The sequence below is a fragment of the Balaenoptera physalus genome (assembly GCF_965194825.1).
Source record: "Balaenoptera physalus genome assembly, chromosome: 1".
Taxonomy (NCBI): Eukaryota; Metazoa; Chordata; class Mammalia; order Artiodactyla; family Balaenopteridae; genus Balaenoptera; species Balaenoptera physalus.
In genome coordinates, this window is record NC_138882.1 from 117,022,714 (window position 1) to 117,042,256 (window position 19,543).

The 19,543-nt window shown below is 39.8% G+C and overlaps 2 long non-coding RNA genes across 2 annotated transcripts in view; one reads left to right on the forward strand and one right to left on the reverse strand.

Moving 5' to 3' along the window:
• LOC309636613 overlaps positions 1–19,543 on the forward strand; it is a 657,692-nt gene that overhangs the window by 560,616 nt on the left and 77,533 nt on the right. The gene's annotated exons all lie outside the window — the stretch shown is intronic.
• LOC309636632 overlaps positions 1–19,543 on the reverse strand; it is a 505,650-nt gene that overhangs the window by 83,344 nt on the left and 402,763 nt on the right. The gene's annotated exons all lie outside the window — the stretch shown is intronic.

The following is a 19,543-nucleotide window of genomic DNA, read 5'->3' on the forward strand; positions in this document are numbered from 1 at the left end:
GATGAGAGATTGCTGGATCATATGGTAGTTCTATTTTTAATTTTTTGAGGAACCTCCATACTGTTTTCCACAGTGGCTGCACCACTTTCCATTCCCACCAACAGTGCACAAGGGTTCTCTTTTCTCCACATCTTCACCCACACTTGTTACCTTTTACTTTGTTGTTATAGCTATCCTAACAGGTGTGAGGTGTTATTGCATTTTGGTTTTGATTTGTTTTCTCCCGGTGATTAGTGATGTTGAGCACTTTTCAAGTACCTGTTGTATGCATGCCATTTGTATGTCTTCTTTGGAAAAATGTCTATTCAGGTCCTTTGCCCATATTTCAATCAGGTTATATCTCTTTTTTGCAATTGAGTTGTATGAGTTCCTTATATATTTTGGATATTAACCCCTTGTGAGATATATGGTTTGCAAATATTTTCTCTCAGTCTGTAGGTTGCCTTTTCATTTTGTTGATTGTTTCCTTTGCTGTGCAGAAGATTTTGAGCTGCTGTCCACTTGTTTCCTTTCACATGCAGCTTTCTGATTTTAGTGGCCCCTTAGGTGAGTTTCCCACAGGGAAGAGAATCTGCCTGCAGACCTAAGTGGTCCAGGGCCCTTGGCAGTTATGAGTCTCGCTGTAAATGAACATACTGGCACATTAGTCGTGGAGCAGTCTCTTGGGAGTAAACCTTGGGTCCCCATTGTGCCCACTCTCTTCTGAGTGCTCTGAAGGGAAAGAGTCTGGGGCTGCAAGCTGAAGGCCAGGGCTTAGGCTGCAGCACCTTCCCCACCCCCTCCCCCCACCCCCTCCCTGCTGCCCTCCTGTTCTTCCTGGGCAGCCAGTCACCCTTGCTCCCTGCCTTTCTGTCCTAGCTTTTGGGCTTTAACTGAGACATTAATGTAGAATGTTGGCTTTGAGGGAGCACTGCAGCCTACATCTTTTATCCTAAAAACAGAGAAATCTGCCTTTGAGACAGCAACTCACAGTCTATGGCTGGCTTATTCACGATTTGTGAATTCTATACCATGGTTATAATTCTTTTCTATTCTGAGTTGCCTAGCAGCTGACATTATGTCTTAACATAGACACGTGCATATATCATATATGACAATATAATATATTTCTGTGTCTTTTTCTGTATTCACCTATGTCCTGACACATAGAGACTTGGAATCTGATTCTGATTCTCTTCTCAGACGTGGCCAATTGAGACTCTTACCATATAATTCTTATCTTTCCAGGTCTATATATACTTTTTACTTTAAGTTCACACCTGGAAACTCTCCTCCTTGACACCTACTAATATGTAAGTGGGTCATACAAGGACCAGTAAGAAAGGTGGGTTTCCTAGTGGCACAGGCCATTTAAACCTACCCTACCCAGTAACATGTTCTAAGCAGGCACTCCAATGCCTGGGGACTGACTCACTGATTGAGGCCTTCTGGGGCTTTAGATTTTTCTTACCCAGAAAATAGGATCAACACCACCGCCATCATGAATTATTCAACGCCTGCCTGGGCTACTCCCTGGTGAACAATAAAATAATGGAAACTGACAAAATTGATTTGTGGTGAATTTTTAGTGAAGCCAAGTTCATGACAAGTGAGCAAGGGCAGGCAGGGCTCAGAGGAACCTGACCACAAGAATGGTCAGCCCACAATTCCCCTGGGAACAACACCACCTGTCCCATAGCACAGCCAGGCCAGAGGCCCTGCAGAAGGCTCCTTTTCCATCCAGGGTTAGGGGGAGATGAATGCTGTCTCCCACTGAAAAAGCACAGCCACTTGGGCTCACCAAGCCAGTTCCCCAACCAGAAGGATGGGCAAGGCTCGAAGCATTTCATGAAGCATTTGAATTGCTGGATAATTAGAAACTCAGTAACCAAATCTCTGAACATAATTTCAGCTGTTTAGCAGAGTGCTAAGAAAGAAAAGCTTCAATTCAGCATATTTTGAATTCTGCATTAAGGCTTCACTAATTAAAAGGGAAAAAGTATTTGTACCATGTCTAATCCTTTCATTAATCTCCCTCAACATATATTATGCTGCCTGTTATTGTATAATCATTAAATGTAAAATATTAAACTGGACATTTGACTTTATTGATCACATTATGGACTAAGGATATAGCAAGTAATTATCCGCCAAGACAGATTCATTGATCGGGCTGTCATTGAGAAAGCTGAAATTGACACATTGTTGATTATTATTCTAGTATACAGTTTTCATCAATTATTTTGTCTCATTCTCTTTCTCATCAAGTATTCTGTGTATATAGTTAGTTTCTATTTAAAAACTCAAAAAGCAGACTTGTTACCCTAAAATCAGATGGGTGGCTTTCTGTGTAGATTAGAAACACTGCAGTCTAAGTGTGGAGACTTAGTTTTGTAGACTTGAGCATTTTATCTGTTCTAATACCAGGCAATTTGGGACTACTGATATATCTCCCTATACCTCAGTTTCTCTACTTGAAAAATAATATTATCTCTTCTGGATTTTTTCCTCCCTTGCTCTGCTTGTTTCTTCAGCATTTACAATTCTGTTCAGTTTGCTAAAGAGGTGTGGAGCCTTCCCAAATTCCAGGTGCTGTGTAAGATGCTGGGGATAACAAGATGGGTAAGACAGAGTACCTGCTCTCAGGGGGGCTAACAGCCTAGTGAAGGACACCTACCTGGACCCAAATAAAGAGTGTGGAAGAGGATTGAGGCTGTAGAGGCTGAGTGTGCACAATAATTGGAACTAAGCAGCCTCCTGGTTCATTCTGATGCAGGGTAGCATGTTTTAAAATCCTGTGCTAACAACAGGGTTAAAGTTGCCTACCATATTCATGGCATGGAGAACAAGGTAGAGGAAAGGATTCTTTTTAAATGCCTTCCTGGGACACACAAGAAGGCTGTTCTTAGAGTTCACTTCTTTCACAATTTAGCAGCTGACTTCATGGATGATTTCCAACACAGACCAGAGTTCCATGGAGTTCCTTTCCTGGCATTGATTTGTAGAGAAGTCCCAATGTGTTGTTTGGTCTAACCCCATTGTGGGTAGGCCATGGATATATGGTTGTGTAATGTATCTTCCTACATATAGTTCTTTCCATAGTTAATTTTATACTCCATATGGGCAGGGACTATGGCTTGCGTGTTTTTTTTTTAACTCTTTCTTCCCATTCTCTTTAACTCTTTCTTCTCATTCTGAATGCAGACTGTGTTTCTGCATTTAGTAGGTAATCAATTAATGATATTAGAAGCCTCTTTGAGGTAGAGGGTAGCGGCCCACTTGAACAACCCAGGTTCCGTAAAGCCGAGTTCTAAATTTCAATTAGAACAGTTCTGACACATGGTAGATGGGCATTAAATGTTTTTGAGTTTTTCTCTGACAAAGGAGGTCAAGTCATCTTCAATAATGAGGGCTTGATGGCTGATTGCATGAATGAATGAGGCTGAAATCCATTTCACTTAAGCATCTTTCCAATGGTGGTGTCATGGAAACAGCATTGTACACAGGTTAGGAAACCTGGGTTTTGGTCTCAGTGGCCCTAGGAAGTGACCCAACCCTTTTAAATAAAGTGGTTGGGACAGATACTCAGGAAAGGCACTTCTCACTCAAATTCTACCAGTCTATGTTGCCTTGGGTTAGGTAGACCAGTTGTTAGCATTCACAACAGCAATTAAAAGATAAGGCAGTGGAAGCAAGCTGTATTATCCAAGGTCATAATTCCAGGAATTCACAGACTACACAAGAGCCTACATCTCTTCACTCCTACCTAGCCCAACTCAATAGCTTTTTTCTCACTTCATGTATTTGGCTAAAGGAAAGAAAACATGAATATACTTCATGAACTCTGCTAAAGAAATTTGCTGTTAACTTGTCATGACTTAGGTTTTGGAAAGTACTTGTGAATGAGAAACAATTACTTTGAATTTCCAAGTAAATCTGGAGTATATTTTTCTGGACCATTACAGAACTGTGGAGACAGTCTTTTAGACTAAAACTCCACAAATCTTAAGGCAGAGCATCTCAACCTTTTTTTAAATATCTGATTGATTCTGTGAGCTCTTTCCCTGAACAGTGATGGCTCTCATAAATACAACATTTTGCTATAATTTCAGGGTAGTGGGAGGGAGCTAGGGGGCTGTTCCCAGGTTAGGAATCACCCTCTAGCCCTATTTTAGGGCCAAGTTTTGATCTGATGCCAATACTTTTGTATTTTTACTCTCTCAGCTCTGCCACCTGCTAGCTGTGTGACCACAAACAAGTTACTTCACCTTTCTGGCCCTCCTTGGAAACAAAGGGATAATAACATCTACTTGCAGTTGGTTGGGAACATAGTACAGGTGCTATTGACTAGTACAGGTCAAGCACCTAGCACCGGGCCTGTCATACAGCAACAGGCACTGACTTACTGAATGTTTCTTTTCTTCCCCTTTCTCATTGTTTTCCTCAATCTCAGTCAATTTTGCTTAACTATATGCATTCCTTTGCAGTTTGGAATCCTAATTATTTTTTGTGCTGTCCACAATCCTCTTCACTACCATCCCTCAACGTTCTAGTCTAACTCACTATCTGTATTGTTCAATCTTATATAATACACTTGGATTTCTTCCTTTTTGTTAAAAAAATTTTGACTATTTAGAAACAGCACCACTGTGCTTTTTTGCCAAAATGGGTTCATTTTTAATTCTCCAGATTTGCTACTTCTAAAGTAAAGCCTTAGTCACATTAGCATGGCCTGGAATTTCCCATTTAAATCTTTCCTGGGGCTGAAAATTAGTCTTTCCTTAGGCAGTACCTAAAGGGTATACGTATTGAGTGATCTAAAGATCAATTAAACACTGACTGAGCTTCAGTAAAGAAACAATTTCTCTAAACCAAAGAGGCCATGGTAATGCAGGTAGAATCCAGGAACATAGAGTTAAGTTTGCCTAGGCACCTTAAGGAACTCTAAGATAACTAGGGAAGCTGCTGGGACCCAAGCCGAGTGGGTGACCTTGGGCATCCAGAGTATAGGAGATAGAGAACTGACATTTGTTTGTTTTTTTTTTAAACATCTTTATTGGAGTATAATTGCTTTACAATGGTGTGTTAGTTTCTGCTTTATAACAAAGTGAATCAGCTATACATATACATATATCCCCATATCTCCTCCCTCTTGCATCTCCCTCCCACCCTCCCTATCGCACCCCTCTAGGTGGTCGCAAAGCACCGAGCTGATCTCCCTGTGCTGTGCGGCTGCTTCCCACTAGCTATCTATTTTACATTTGGTAGTATATATAAGTCCATGCCACTCTCTCACTTCCTCCCAGCTTACCCTTCCCCCTCCCCTCGTCCTCAAGTCCATCCTCTACATCTGCGGAGAACTGACATTTATTGAGCAGTAATTACGTGCCTGGTAGAAGTCAGAGGTTGCAATATGGAAGCCTACAGCCCACATGTGACCCACAAATGTGGGGTTTTCTCTGTGTTCTAATAAATCACAAATCTACATTTAGGGGTAGAAATATTTCATATACATCATACACACACACAAGGATCTTGTGGTTTCTCCTGAAAAAGTAGAATATTCAGCAACACCGAGCTCAAATTCTCACATGGCAACAATAAGAGGAAAGCAGGAGACACTGTCATTAGTGGGGTACAAGCTTTCAATTCACCACAATTCTTACCATTCACTTAAGTTATATGTGTGTACATACTGCACCTGGTCCCCTCGCTTCTCATTTTCCTCACTGTGTTAAACTTTTGAAAATATGCCTCTCTATCAATCTCTCTCTCTCTCTCTCTCTCTCTATATATATACATACATCTGTATATATGAATATATACACATATATATTGGTGTGTATGTATATATATGTGTGTATATTATGTGATATAAATGTATATATGGGTGTATGTGTGTATATATATATATATTACATATGTAATCTGAGTTTAACTTATTTGATGAAGATGGTGTTGGCTCTATTACAAATGAGAAAATGCACAATTGAAAGGAGACAGTAAGGAGTGTTACCTGAACTTGCCTATCTAATGTAGCCCTAAAGGAATCATTCTCAACCATGGACAATTTTGCTCCCTGGAGGACATTTGTCACTATCTGGAGACATTTTTGGTTATCACACATGGAAGGCATCTAGTGGATGGAGACCAAAGATACTGCTAAACATCTTAAAACGTATAGGACAGCCCACCATAACAAAGAATTATTTGGTCCAAAATGTAAAAATCAATAGTGCCAACGTTGAGAAACCCTGTTCTAGAGGGCTTTGACCAAGCCTATGAAAGCATCTCTCTCTAGAGAAGCTTGTCACTGCCTTGGGAACAAGGGGCTCCTGACACCAGCCAGGGCTCCTGTCACCAGCCATCTGCAGCAGCAATGGAGAAACTGAGCTGTCAAGCGTCCCACTCTCTCCTGCCCCAGGGAATTCCATTAACGTTTTAGGAGGTGGGAGACAAGCCAGAACTGAAAGAGTGTACAACCAACAGATTCTCACCATAGGAATTCTCAAAGGCTGTACTTGTGGAAGAAGAAAAATGATTCCAGAAGGAAAGTCTGGAATGAAAGAAGAAATGGTGGGAACATTGAAAAGGTTAACAATATATAAAACAATAATGTCTAATTTAGGGAGTTAAAGGAACAACTTCTAGGCAACAGTAGCATATAAATGGAGAATGGAAGGAATCAAAAATAGAGGAAGCATTATCTAAAGCATTTACTTACAGAGCTATTATCCAGTAACCCAATTTGACAGATGTATCACAAAGAGAGAATGTTGGTGGGAAAAAGTGATAAAGACATTCATTGGGAATTAAGCCTCCCCTACACTTTTCTTTCTCTCACTTTTCTGGGTCTTGAAAATTACTCATTGGCTCAGGATTGAAAGCAAGGACTAGAATATTCTTTATGGTCAACGGAGAGGCTCTTCCTTAGAAATGTGGCCGGTATTCCAGATGGATGGATAACCTGCTTTGGCTTGAACCATGTTTAATCACTCTGTGTCTTAGCCAATGACACACTGTCACTGATGTGTGTGCCTGTGTCTGCGTGTGAGAAGGATGGCTGTAGATTTAAAAGTTTTTAATTTCACCATCTGAGAGGTGCAGTCATCATATTTCTGAATAAGAGTTGTGTTTAAGCATCTCAGTGGTGAAAAAAGAATTAAACATTTGTTCATTTAAAATCCATTGCCTTTACAGTATTGAGTTAATTTACAACTCTTCTATGAGATTCACTTATGAAATTCAAACCCATGCTCTCATTTACTGACAGGCTCAAATGAACTACCAGAGACAGAATGGTTTCTCGGTGAAATAGATTTGATAATGAAAGAATTTTTTACAGTACTAAATTAATTATTAATTTTTTGACTATTCCAAGCTGTGGAAGGAAAGAAAATCTATCTGTAACCAAGAAATGTTTCTCTACTTAGATTTTATTTGCCATGATACATCAAATGGTCAATATAAAGTGAACATCTTTAACATATTTGTATTATGTCCCTTGTGTATTATTTGTTATACATCAAAAATAAATGCTTGAGGAAATAAGACATATCATAAAGACATATTATATGTTTACAACTGACCATAGGTGTAAAATTTTCCTTTAATTGGTGATTTTTTTCTTATTAAAACATTCATAAACCCAGGGGAGTGTCAATATTTCCTACATTCCTAATCCCCAATCTATGAGTATGTTCCTGGTATTGGATTAGAATTTGCATTTATACTACTTTGAAAAGGATTTGCTAAGTTAAGTTAATATGTTCTTAGAAAGCCAATATAATGGATGATGGCACTAATTATATTTAGATCAATAATTACTATGGTTATTACAAATAAGTCTCATCAATTTATGAAAACAGAAAGCAGAATTTACATCAATTCATTTATTTTCATCCAGTCATTCATTTTTTCACTCATTTATTCAGCAGAAATGGATCAGAAACAAGCCCAGGTGCAAACTGACAATTGTGCCAAAACTTAATTGTCAGCTTAGATCATAAAACCTTTTTTCTCATAAGTATTTTCATGGCACCTGACCTAATGTTAAGTCAAGATCAGTATTTCCACAATGGGCTGTGGATCTCCTGAAACAGAATCATTTGAGATTCCTGGGCTACCTCCAGCTCTCTCTACTAAGATAGGTCTGTGTGTGGTCCACAGAAGTTTATAGTTTAATGGATTCTCCAGATGATTCTTAAAGATCTCATGTTTGTGCCTCATCATTCTAGATATCCTTCTTCTTCAGGCCATCCATTCCAACCCTCTTTGCTATGTATACATATATAATCAAAATTGAACTTCAAAAGATGAAAACTACAATGTCTGCGGTGAAAAGTACACTAGCTGAGATTAACAAATTACATTATTTTTAAAAATTAGCGAACTTGAAGACATGCCAATAATTACTAGCCAAAGTGAAACATTCAAAGAAAAAAAGGTTAAAACAATCAGTAAGCTGTAGGACAACTTCAAGCAGCCTAATATATATATAGTTGGAATTCCCAAAGGGAAGAATACAACAAGAAAAGCATGATCTATAAAAGAGCAAACTGATAAATAGGAAGTTAAAATTACTACAAGCTTCTGCTCTTCAAAAGATCTTGTTAAAAGAATGAAAAAAACAAGCCACAGACTCAGAGAAAATGTCTGCAAATCATATATTTGATAAAAAGACTTACATCTAGAATATACAAATAACTCAATGCAATAAGGATACACAAACAGCAAAAGGTTTGAACAGACAAGTTCACTTCTCCAAAGATATATGGTTTGCAAATGAGCACATGAAAAGATGCTGAGTATCATTAGTCACTAGGGAAGTGCAACTTAAAACCAAAATGAGATACTACTACACATCTATTAGGATGACTGAAAATGAAAAGACTAACCTTACAAAGTGTTGGCGAGGAATGTGGAGGAACTGAAATCTTCTTCATACATTGATGGTGGGAATATAAAATAGTACAACTACTTTGGGAAACAGCTTGGCAGTTTCTTAAAAGTTAAGCATACATCTATCATATGATCCATCCATTATGCTCCTAGATATGTACCCAAGAGAAATAAAATCGTATGTCTACACAAACACTAATATGCAAATATATATGGCAGCTTCATTTGCAATAGCCAAAAAACATCCCAAATGTCTATCAACAGGTGAATGGATAAAATGATAAAATGATATTATATCCCTGTATTAGTATGCTACCCAGTGGTAAAGAGGAATGAACTATTGATATACACAACATGTATGAATCTCTACATAATTATACTGAGTGAAAGAATCCAGATAAAAAAGAATATATTCTGTATGATTCCATATATATATAAAATTCTAGAAAATACCAACTAATCTACAGAGACAGAAAGCAGGTCAGTGGTTGCTTGGGGGATCAGGGCAAGGTGAAGAGGAGCAGGAGGGAGGAATTAGAAAGGAAAACAAGTAACCATTTGGGGGTGATGAACGTGTTCACTATCCTGATGTTGGTGATGGTTTCACAGGTGTATACATATGTCAAAACTTATCAAATTATATACTTTATGTGAAATTTATTGTACTGAATATCAATAAACTCAATAAAGCTGTTAAAAATAATTTAAATGGTGGGAAGAGAACAGTGATGAATCAGGCTAAATGATTACTACTAACAACCCCTGGGACCTGAAGCAAAAGTTGAGGAGGGAATCACTTTGTTGCTCACGCCAAGTGGTGCTGTTTTAGTCTTAACATTTTAAAGAAATAGTAATAAAGGACTGGGGCTGAAATACATTTGTCCACTGTTTAATTCCACTGCTATCCAAATATTGGGCATCCGATATTTTGTAATACTAAAAAGTTTTCAAGGCTCTCTACTTTTGTTGTGCTAAAGAAATAAATAACTAGAAGCCTTCCACCTCTCTCTCAGTCTGGGTATGTTCCAACCATGTACATGTTATGAAAGTATGTGAAACTATCTTAACTATCTTTACTTGGGAAGCTCAAGGAAAGCTATACATAATAGTCTCAAACATCTTCAGAGCCTTTAAGTCTGGTCAAGCTCTAAAAATAACCAAGGTTGTGATGTCATATTAAAACAAACTATTCCAGGGAATTTGCTGGTGGTCCAGTGGTTAGGGCTCTGAGCTTCCACTGCAAGGGGCATGGGTTCAATCCCTGGTTGGGGAACTAAGATCCCGAAAGCCTCATGGCTTGGCAAAAAAAAAAAAAAAAAAAAAAAAAAAAGCAAAGCAACAAAAAACAAGCTATTCTATTTTACACTTGACAACACCCACGGATTACTCTTGACTTCTAACCTCATGAACATGCTCTAAGTGGGGGCCAGAAGCCTCTCTAAGTATAAGCTCCTACTCTTCATGGCTCTTTCTGCCTCTTTAAAGGGACCTCCCACTTGAAGTCAATTTAAAAAGGATTCAATTGTCCCCCTACCCACCTATATTCGCCATTGCCCAGATCTGATTCTCAAAACTGAATTACATTGTAACGATGATTGCGTGTACAATTCACTTGTTCGTTCAACAAATATTTATTGAACACTTACTATGTTTGCACATGTTGCCTGAAACTTACAAAATCTCTGCCATCATGGCTATTGGGGGCAGGGAAGAGACTGAAAATAAACAAACAAATGTAGAATGAAAGAATATTCATAGAATTGAAAACATTACATTGAATAGGCGGGACTCAATAAGATCAAAGCAGAAAACCACTTTATCCCTCTAGTTTCTTTAAACATATGTAGTGGGTTGGTTGGCCACAGAGCAGTCCACTGCACCCCCAAACACCAGGGACACACTCCAGCATCTGAATGCTTTCTTCAGACAGATTTTTTCTCGTTTCCGGCACTTCAGCCCTTCTGTACTGTCAAGACAAGCAATGAGCTAAGGTTTGTGAACTCGTTTTCTGGCAGGCTGCACGCATGGCCTAGCTTCTTGCTTTGGCAGGAGGGCCTTATGTGGCACCTATGCTTTGTACTCAGCCTCTATTCCTGCATCCTCAGCTGAAACTGAGTCAGAAAGCATTCTTCTTAGAGAAGTATAGATTGTTGACACTTTGTAGCAGGAAACAACCACGAAGATCATGTCATTCAGGTGGAAAACAGGTTTTCTCTCTCATTCTAAATTCAAATGGTTGGTAGTGACTGCCTGGAATGAGAATGAGTAATAAAGCTCAGGATCAAGTTGAAGAACACCATGAAAGATGATCAGAGTCAGCCAAGGCCAAGGGCCAGGGCAATGATAGCTGAATGAGAGGTGTCTGCCATAGTCCCGTCATTTTCAGGATGAGGAGTGAGTACATAGAGAGGACAATTAGAGGTTTCTGCTACGTGCTCTACAAAATCAGGTTTAAACCTTTTAACTGATAATCAAGACTGCGACATTTGGCTCCAATATACACATCCAGCCTTACCTTCTGCTGCTTCCCTGGCCCTCAGCCTTGGCCGACTCCTGATATTTTGAGATTAGCAACTATGTGCAATACCCTCTATGACACAGGCTGCTACATCTCTCCCCATATCTCTTCTCTGCTTCCTCTTTAGTGGTGAAATCCCGGATCTTTAGCTGAGCACATAAGTGCTAGAATAAAGACAAGATTTCCAAGCCTCTCTTTTAGTTAGATGTGTGGCCACATGCCTAAGTTCTGCCCTTGTGATAGAAGCAGAAGTTTCATAGGCAACCTCTAGGAAATATCCTTCAAGGATATTTCTGTGTTCCATTTCTTCCCTTCATCTTTTCCCTCTTTCTGGAACGCAGTTATGATTCTGGAGGCTTAAGCAGGCATATTAGACCATGAGAAGAAAGCCGCATGTTGAAGATAGTGGAATAACTTGATAGAAAGAGTAACAAGCCCAGGCTTGGTCGGATTATCTCCTGACTTTGTTTACCTAAGAGGAAATAAACTTCCCTCCTGCTTAAGCCATTACTTTGGGGTTTCTGTCTCTCACAACCAAACTGTGACTGTTACACCCTTCTCTCCTCCCCATGGCACCCCACTGCACACATTAGGCCACAAGCTCTTTGAAGAAGTGAATTCCAGCAGGCATTTTGCAAACTCAAAAATCTACACAACCAGGTAGGTAGCATTACTGTGGGAATGGTTTGGACTTGGGAAGGACCACGGAGAAGGACCATGTACAAACAAAGTACAATATTTAGTTTGATGTTATGCACACGTTCAATGAACTAATGAAGCTTTTCCAGGAAGATCTTTTTTTCCCCTTGACTTAGTAAAATTTTTCCTTTTTTGAACATACATAACACTATATTGTAATAGTATTTCAACCTCTCCGTACCTTTTATTATGATGACTTAAAAGCTCACCTCAGACTCCTAAGTAATTTTTCAACTCCTTGAGGTCAGGGGCTGTATCTTATTGATTGTTGCATCCTCCAGGGCACCTCAGGTGCTGGTAGGCACTGTTGGATTGCTTCTGCACTGATAGAGGTAAGGAATAGCTCAAAACACACACTCAAAAACTGACTTTAAATCCATATTCATTTTTCAGCCTAGCCCAGCATCTGGTCTAATCACCCTAGGTGGTACTGCTTTCTCTAATTTACTCCCAGTTGCTGATAAACATCACGCACGTGGACAGTCGTCTTGGGATACAGAGGCTGCAACTCGCAAGGCTGAGGCTTAGCGCTGACAAGGGTTAGCCCACTCAGGAGGGGCTTTGGTGCCAGCTTTATCCTGCAGAAACCCTCTTGTTTCTTCTAGTTGTTAAACAAAGTAAAAACCCACCTGCTCAGCCTCAGCAACTGTTTTCAATCAATAATTAAGTAACTTTAAGGTCCCGATCTATATAAACTTATCAATATTTTCACTGAAAAGGAATCAATATAGACAGAGGGAAGCAACCAAGTAAATCCTTTTAATGGCTGTGTTAGGGCTGTGAGAAGTAAATGAATTGATTAAATGAGTGGCCAATATTGGCCCGCCAATGCAATTCTTTTCTCACTTTCATAAACGTGCCCAACAATCCAGTGTAACACTCTCCCTTGGTGTTATGTTACTTTGATAAAGTTCTGTTCTAAATGTTCTACTCAAGAGGGGGCATTTGCTTACATTAAATGTAAGAGAGTTTCTGAGTTAATAATTATTGATATCTAAGCTATCATGTTAGTGCTTTACACAAAGCGTTTAATACTGGCAAAACCCTGTAAGATGCACATTATTATTTCCCATTCTACAGATGGGACCAAGGCTTTAGAAGAGGGAAATAAATACTCGTCCCCATATCACAATAGCTAGTAAGGGTTAGAATCAGTACTTTCACCTTGTTCAAGTATCTCCCGTCCTCTTCAGTCTCCTCATCTCACTACATCATGTGCTAAAACCATCCAATGTGCTCTCTCGCCACGGCAGGCCCTGTTGCTCTGACTGAGTGCTGTGATGGAGTTTAGGCTCAGAGTGGGGGCAGCCATAAGGTGAAAGGGACTCCATTCACCTCTTTCCCTTTTGGCCAATTACCGCCATCACTCAGAAGAGTCCTGGAGATTTGTCCTCAGAATCCACAGACACCACCAGCTCTGTAGACTCAATGAGTTTGTGTTAAAATCCCAGCTCCACAATTTACTGGTTGTATAATCTTGGGCAAGTGAGTTACTCTCTCTGAGCCTCAGTGTATGTTTTCTCCTACTAGGGATAACATTAGGTGTGTTGTGAGGATTCAGCGAGATCATCAGTGTAGGGCATGGTGTTGCACATATGAGTTAGTATTATTACCTTTGGAGAGCAAATTTTATTCTGCAAAAGTGACTTAGAAACAAATCTGATGAAGAAAAGAGGACGATCCAGTTTAGGGTGGAGTTAATAACTAAATGCAGCTCTAAAATGCTCCTATAAGGTGTACTTGCCTGCCTTGCCCACTGGCTACAGGACACTGCCAGGTCCTTGGAGCAAGTGTGCAGCCTCGCAAGGTGACCATTTCAAAGGCAAATACACATTAGAATACGTAATTTCTGGAAGTTCTTGAAAATCGCATCTCATAAGCAGTTAACCAGAGGAAACTCACAGAAAGCACGCGGAGTGGAAGAAGCCAGAACAGCAAGAGTGAATACCGTATGACTCCATTCATGTGAAGTGCAACAACAGGCTCAACCGAACCATGGTGCTAGAAGTCAGAGTAGTGGTTGCCTTTGGGGAAGTGGCATTGGATTGGAGAGGGTAGGAGGGAGACTTCTGGGGTGCCCAGGATATTCTACATCTTGAATGGGGTAGGGGCCATGAGCATGTACACATGTGAAACTGTACTGAGCTGAGCACTTATTAGGTACTCCACTGTACTTATGCCACGCCTCAAAACATTTCTTTAAGTCATACGCTGCGTTTTTCATTCCACCGAGTGGCCTTCTCTCACAGCCTCCACTCCCTCTGCGCTCCTGACGTGGAGCTGGCCTCCTCCTGAAACAGCAGTGAAAGGCCAATGGAAACTTCTCAATCTGAGATGAAAAATTAACTGTAGGCCCTGAAATAGAAGCTGTTTATCCAGTCTGTTGGTTTGTAAAGCAGTGCCAATGCTCATATTCAGAATTTATTTGTAGATTAGATTTCACATTTGTAAAACAGAAGTGAAAATTCTGTGTCAAGCCCCAATTTCAAGACTTTAGATGCAGTGTGTGTGTGTGTGTGTGTACGCGCGCTCCTTTCTGTGCATTCAGATACACAAACTGGCCTTCTTTTGTACTTTGGAGGAAGCTTTTCCTAAAATGTGAATGTTGTCAGCATTTATTAACTAGACCACATATATGAAAGGATGGGACTGCATCTTTAACAAAATATCAGAGACCACCGAACTGTCAGAGACCTTGGCAGTAGAGGTCATTCAGCTCATCTTCCCACCCTGTCAGAATCCTTTTGGTGGCATCCCTGACTGAGGGCTGCGATATGACAATGAAGTTTAATTAAAACAACCAGAGAGTTTCTCTGTCTTGTTGGCCACTGGGTCATCTGAGGATGTGAGAGGCTGAAGAGTAGGTATGAGCCGAGAAAAGGGAAGAGCTGCCGATTAGCTTTTAGATGTAATCAATACAGAACAATTCAACAGCAATAAGAATTGTGACATCTCTCCTTGGGCTCTTGCCTTGTCTTCTAAAGCAAGCCACATTAAGTTTAGAGCAATTCAGCACTTGGATTGTTGTAAACAGGCATGTCAGAGAAATGCAAAAGTTGCACTGGCATTTTAGGTCGGTTCTGCCCTTCAGCAGCAAAGGAAATCTTACCTCCCATTACATCTGCCCCCGTCACCCAGGACCCTTCAGCTGCCCTCCGCTGTTGGGAGCCACTGTACACACTTTCTTTCTTTGTAAATATTTTTTTCAAAGGTTTACTTTTTTGAAAGAATAAGTACACATTCTCATCCATAAAGGTTGAAACTGCTTTTCCATTTCTCTCTCTGCCCTTCTTGGAATTGCCTCTCCCCTGTGGAGCACAGCTAAGAAGTGTTCACTTACGCTCTGCAGAAAAGGGTTTCCATGTGACAGAATGGAAAACCTCCAACTACAAAAGTGACCTGAAAATTGCACAAAGCACTTACTAGCTGCTGATGGGTCCCGGTCATGAATAATTATTGATCTGCGGGGTCTGAAAGTTGGGTAATTAATGCTTGAAAGGGTGCAAAAGACATTTTAGAAGAAAGTAAATTATTTCCGTGTCCCCAGTCTATTCCGTCACATTTTAAGCACCTGCCATCATACATTTCTTTTAAAAAGGAAACAATCTAGTTAATATTTATATAGCAAAGATAACAATTGATAATGTGAGTCAGTTTTAAGCAAATCTCATATTTTGTCCTTGTAACAAAGCCAACTAGAGCAGTCATTAGAAAAATAGAAAGCTAACTAAATCTTTAGAAAGATATCAAAGTTAAAGTGTACATTAAAGTAGAAAAGCCCTTTTCCCCAGAATTATATGTGAAATATTTGCCTGGAACACTTCATCACCCTCCCAAAAAAATGTTTAATGCAATATTCAGTGCCCAAAAGCCCTGAAAACATAGCAGCTACTGCTTCTGAATCTGGTGTTATGAATATAATAAGAAAAAACCCCAAGCAATCATACAGCAAAGAAGAAAGAAGGAAAACCAGCATTTCCCAGGTACCCACTATGAATGAGGCATCATGCTAGGATCAGAGTAACATCAGCCTTTTAAGATGTTGTAAGGATTAAATTAAACAACAGGCACAAAGAACATAGCACAATGCCTGGCATTTAGCAGAAATTTAATTAACTGTACCTATTTATATCAGGTTTTATATGTAAACATACATATGTATATGTATATATACACACACTTCTATGTATATAAGTACATACACACATCCACATACATGTGTCTGCATGTGTGTGTATGTATGCAAATATATATACATATAATTTTCTTTTTCGAGACTACAACAATCTTATTATTTAAGGTTGAAACATTTTTTCTATTTCCTTGGCTAAAATGGTAATTAGTAAAAAATTCAAACATTACGGGAAGATAAAAGGGTAAAAGCAAATGTCTCCCAAAGGCAGCTACTAGCAACATTTTGTTGAAAATCCTTCCACACCCTTCCCTTTTTACACACACACACACACACACACACACACGTTTACATAAGTGACATCATACTGTTTATGCTTTTGCAATCTGCCTCTTGAATTCAACAACATGTCCTGGTGCCTGCAAGGTAGATACTGTTATTTCCTTTTTGGGGGAGTTGAGAAATCCAAAGCTCAGAGAGGTTGTGCACGTTTGCCCAAGGTCAGTCATGTTGCTACTAAGGGAGCAGAGCTGAAATCTGAAACTTTATTTGATCCAAACACATGCCCTTTCCAAGAGAAGAAGAAACATACAGTTATACCAAGACCACAAACTTCCCTTAAGAGAAAGTCAATGGTACACAAATTTACTCGTGTACACCTTTTCAGCGACTTGGTTCCAGTACACATGACTGGCAGGCCAGTCCTGTTGGGAGTAATTTTACAAACAGAGAGCAGGGGTTTGGGAATCGAAAGGGGAGGTAAAACAGATGGCAAAGAAAAAGGAGACGATTTTGCACTGCAGCCTTGGGAAAGACAAGGGAAGATGAAGAAAATGGTTCCAGCCTCAGAACTCTACATGTCTCGTCTCGGAGGAGGGGGACGGAGGGACTGCCAGCGCGAAGCAAGGCGAGAAGTTAACACGAGCAGACCTGAGCAATCTAATCCCGAGGCCGGACAGGGAGAGAGGAGCGCAGAGTACCTCCTCGGCGGAGCACAGTTGAGGCTCTCCGACGCCTTCTCCATCTCCGGCAGCCGAGTCGCTCTGACTCCACTGCACAGACTGGAGGTGACGTCAGAAAAGTGAACTCCCAGCCACAAAATGAGAAAGGCATGAACATCTGGCTCGAGGATGCGAATCACATATAGATGCTTGTTAGCAGGCATGTTACCTTTAACGAAGCAAAGCAAATTGACAGCCATCCTCCTGAAATAGTGAGGAAGACAGATCCTGAAAAGTTTCAGGCAAACCAAACGTAAGAAAGACAAACAAATGTACCACGCATCATTACTAATTTGGGAGGAGGGGGTCATTGATGGACTATATTTAATGTTTATTTTTATGGCTTAATTTTTTTAAATACAAAGGTATTTATAAGAGCTTTCATATGAATATTTCTGACCTTTGTCTTAATTTTACATTCTCCTTTAAGGTCTTCTTTTCCTCAAGCGTGAATTCTGTCACCGCAGGGGCTTTCCAAATCTGAAGGCCCACAGTTGAGATGGTTCAACTTAAGTAGAAAACTATCATTTAGGCAGACTCAACTCATTGGGAATTTATAATAATCATGCGAGTTGTTTCAAAGTTCCTTTTGCACTAACCAAGCATTGAAGAAAATAAATTTATATTATATAAAGTAAATTTATTTTACAATAAGCCTGGATAAGGCACAATTCTGTTCCATCACAGGCAGTAAATGAACGTGTATTGAACGAACATTGTTGCTTAAGCTGTATTCTTCTTAGCGTCTTTGGCAATGGCTGTTGCTAACTTCAGTTGGGCTTCTGCTGTGTACTAGGATGCGCTGGATCAGAGCTCTACTGGTGATCGTGGCCATCAGCTAGCAGAGCTGGCTTCATAGGTATGCGGTCCTGTGCCGTTGCCCTGTGCTTGGCTTAATGCCCTACTGTCACTGTATTGAAATTCTTAATAATTTTATCTTTGATCTTGTGTTTTCCAAGTCAAGCCTGATGGAACAATGGAGCATAAGCGTGAGTGGAGGATGGTGTACTCCTTTCCACGTCACTCCATTTGCATATGGCATTCACGATGCCACATGAGTACAGAATTCCTGTGCGCCCATGTTGTGTGGGAGTTCAGCGAGACTGAAAGTCAGCACAAGGGAGGTGTGTTCTAGCTATGACCGAACTGAACCTGAACTTGTTCCAAATGCCGAAAGAAGGCAATGACATTCTGAAAAATACAAATGACCAAGAAACCCTATCATATCCTTTGTTACTCCCCAATCACTTACGCTAAAAACGATGGCATAGAAGGAAAGGGAAAGATGGCAAACCATAATTCCTTTTGCTTTCTGTTCTTTCTTACGTATCAGTAAGCCATAGGTAGAAAGTATTAGTAGAATGTACACATATCAAGAAATGAAAAAAAAACGTTAATTTTGTGCAGGGTTTCCACTCTTCTAGTAAGAACGAAATACATAAACATGTACCAGCTACAAAATACAAATTGAGTAATTTTGGTGATTCTGCAAACATGGTAAATGCACTTATATTTGCATTTCAAATGGGCATTGCACAATATAATGATGAACAGTAAAATTCATGCTAATAATTTTAATTTTTTATTTTCTCGGAATGACATTAAATACCAAATAAAGAGCACTATGACAAACTGAAAGAGAAAGACTGCACAAGAAGAAAAAAAAGCTTTATATTTTAGAACCTTTAACAGCATTTTTTTTCCTGCTGTTTTAACAGGGGCCCCGTATTTTAATTTTGCACTGAGCCCCACAGTTTATGTAGCCAGCCCTGACTATATTCATCTGAGAGTAGAAATAGTTGTCTTATTACTTTTCACTGACTCACCGTTCCATTCATTTGACAAGTATTCAGCACTCGCTATGTATAAGAAATGTGCTAAAGGCTGGGAATATGGTAATGAACAAAATAGACACAGTCTTTACCCCATTGGACCTCACAGTCTATTGTTCTTACTTGAAATATATCTATGCTTTATGTTTTAGTGTCCTCTAATTCAATGGGATTTTTCCTGTTAGGTCTAAATGAGTGAAGTTGAGTTTCCTGTTAATGATAGGGAGGAAACCTTATTAGTATGTCTGAACTCCTTCTGCAGGAGTGATTTTCTCACTCATGGTAAATCAGCAGCCACACAGAGTGTGGGATCTGGGATGAGAGTCCAGTGAGAAATGATGGCCTGGGAGTCCAGGTGCCTGGGTTTCATCATAATTCTTACCTCTGGCTAAAGCTATGCCTTATTCGCACCTGTTCTGATGGCCCTACCTGAAAATGAAGAATGTGCTACCGCTGTCGAGTTCAGAGTGATGTTATAGCC